Consider the following 2,690-nt stretch of genomic DNA (forward strand, 5'->3'; position numbering starts at 1 on the left):
GGGCCCGTGAGCCATGGCCACTGAGCCTGCGCATCCGGAGCCTGTGCTCCGCAATGGGAGAGGCCACAACAGTGAGACGCCCGCGTACTGCAAAAAAAAAAAAAAAGAAAGAAGTTGACACTTGTAAAACTATTATAATAATTATTTAAGCTTATAAATATTAAAATGGTTTCACTTCTTCCTGTGCTCTTCCAACAAGATGTAGCCAAGAGTATCAGATTGGAGCTCCTACTCATAATTCACTGTTGACCTTGAACAAGTCACCTCCTCTGGGTCTCATTTTTCTTATTCAGGATCTAAAACAATGTTTCAAAAGTAATACATGTTCTAAGATTGTCTCAATGGATGTTGTGGAATGAACAAACTTCAAAATGAGGATATTGGAACAAATACATCACCAAGAAACCCTCTAATTTTAATACTTCATGTGATTCATTATCTCTCAAGAGTACCGTGGGGAACACCTGAAATGCCATTGGCTATCAACATTGGGAAACACCACTGCAAAACAGCGTACCGTTTACTTAAAAAGAATATTGACAGTATGTACACAAAATATAACACCCTTTACAGTGGTAATTAATACAGTATTATCTCTGCCAAACACTAGACTGAAACAAAGGCCAGAGTAGAAGAATAAAAACACGTTTATTTTGTACAAATCGTCTGTGTCCGAGGGACAGAGCAGGGGCAGGGCGCGCCCTCAGAGGAGCAGGAGGGGGCCCAGCAGCAGCTAGCCCTGGCCCAGCTGGCGGCCCCAATCCAGCCCGCGGCCCCGGTTCTCGGCCTTGACGCGCACGGCCAGGCGGCGCACCTCGTCCTCCGAGAGCCCGTCCAAGCACAAGTCCTGCTCCAAGACCGCCCGGCGGCTCCGCTGGACCACGGCGCCCCGCGGCCGGCGCGTCTGGCCCGGCGGCTGCAGGACGAAGCTGACCTGGCAGCCGACGGGGGCGCGGGGCTCGGCGGCCCCCCCCCCCCGGCCGGGCCCTCGGCGCGGAGCAGCCGGACGCGGAGGCGCCCGCTGTCCCGACTGTACTCGACGGCCAGGCGCAGGGCGCCGCCGGCGCGGTCCAGAGTCACGGTGCCCTCGGCCTCCAGGCGCTCGGGCCGCGGGTCGGGGGGCGGCGGAGAGGACGTGGCGGGGGCCTGAGCCGGGGACAGGGAGCCGGCGCCGCGCTCGTCGTCGTCGTCGTCCCCGTCCCCGCTGGCGACGGAGCGGGCACTGGCCAGGCCGCTGCTGCTCTGGGTCCGCAGCGCGCAGCGCAGCAGCCCCTCGGGAGCGCGCAGGAGGCAGCTGCCGCGGGGTCGGAGAGGGAGCGTGTCCAGGTGCCGGCGGGAGCCGCCGAGGGCCGCCGGGGGCACAGCAGGGACTCTTCCCGGGGGCGCGAGGGGGGCGTCTCCGCCGCCGGCTCCGAAGGTGCGGGCCCGGGGGCGGAGCGCGGGCAGGGGCGGGGCGGCCCCCGGGCCCCCGAGGAAGAGCGACTCCCTGCGGCGGGTGTGCGGGCTCTCGAGCAGCGCGCAGAAGCCATAGGCTGTACGTGCTCGGGGCAGGTGAGGCAGCGAGAGCGCAGCCTGCGAGCGTGGGTCCCAGTCCGTGCGCCCCGCGCCGTCGTCTGTCCCTGCTTTTTCGCCCCTGGTGTCTTGGATTGCAATCCAAGACAGGGTCGGGCAGGGCGCGAGTCGCGTGGGGATGCAGAACTCGGGGATGCGGTCCGGGGTGAACACGTTTGCGCACCGGGAGGGCCTGAGAGCAGTGGCTCGGCCGGCCTGATCCTGGAAAAGCCGGTTTCTGCCCCGCAGGAGGTGCTTGGGTCCCAAGCGGAGCCGCTCCAGGCACCACATCAGGCAGCAGGTGCCGGTTGCAGAGGAACCTCTGCTGGAGCTGGTCAGCCTGCAATGCACAAGCACACACGGATCGTCATAGTGAGCCCTGCTGGGTGCAGAAATGCCCGTCTCTTCTACTCATGGGGTGCTTCCTCCTGCCTCCCCCAGACCAGGCAAATTGCCCCTCATGCTGCTGTTGCAAATCTTTCAGTGTTTCCGACAGTAAAACAATCGTTCTTCTCTCTTCTGTAGTAGTGTACACTTTGGGTTTGTTGCCTTAATCTAGACCTGTCCTCGCTGGCCTCAGGAGATTCTCAAAATGTTTGCCTCGCGCTGTCCTCGGTGCCAAGTGGCACTATGCTTGTGTAATAGTTTCCTGAATCCTTGGATTATTGCACTCAAATCCTGAGAGAGAATTAAAATAATTATTATCCTTTCCAGGATATTCGGCTTGCTCCCCGCTTAAAGCGCAAAGAGCCTCAAACGAGTCCCTGGGGGAGTTAAGCAAGGCTATAGGTCTCTCATAATGTACCTGGGGTCCAGCGTCATATAGGTCTCCGCACCGATCCGCCTGGGGCACCAACGTCTAGAGGCGCACAGCCTCTGGGAAGATCAAAGCTCGTGCGGCAGGGTTCTGTACAGCTTAAAGGCAGTCGGCTTGAGCCTTTATACCTGAGGCCTGGGACGCCCACCAGTGGGCTGGCCGGATTGGCACTGATAGGTAACCTGACGACAGGCCTTCCAACTTTCCCTCTGCCACGTGGCTGGATCCGCTTTCTCTCCTGCTTCAGGTAGGGATGTTTCTGTTTACTCACGTGCAAAAGAGGCCTAAGTCTTTACTATACGGCAGAGTCATTGTGAGGATC

At 59.3% G+C, this 2,690-nt stretch overlaps 1 pseudogene; it reads right to left on the reverse strand.

Moving 5' to 3' along the window:
* Window positions 1-703: 703 nt before the first annotated feature.
* Window positions 704-1,927, reverse strand: LOC111177582 (C2 calcium-dependent domain-containing protein 4A-like; annotated as a pseudogene).
* Window positions 1,928-2,690: the final 763 nt, after the last annotated feature.

The sequence above is a fragment of the Delphinapterus leucas genome, chromosome 2 (assembly GCF_059928025.1).
Source record: "Delphinapterus leucas isolate spDelLeu-1000000601 "Yukka" chromosome 2, BTC_Dleu_Yukka2, whole genome shotgun sequence".
Taxonomy (NCBI): Eukaryota; Metazoa; Chordata; class Mammalia; order Artiodactyla; family Monodontidae; genus Delphinapterus; species Delphinapterus leucas.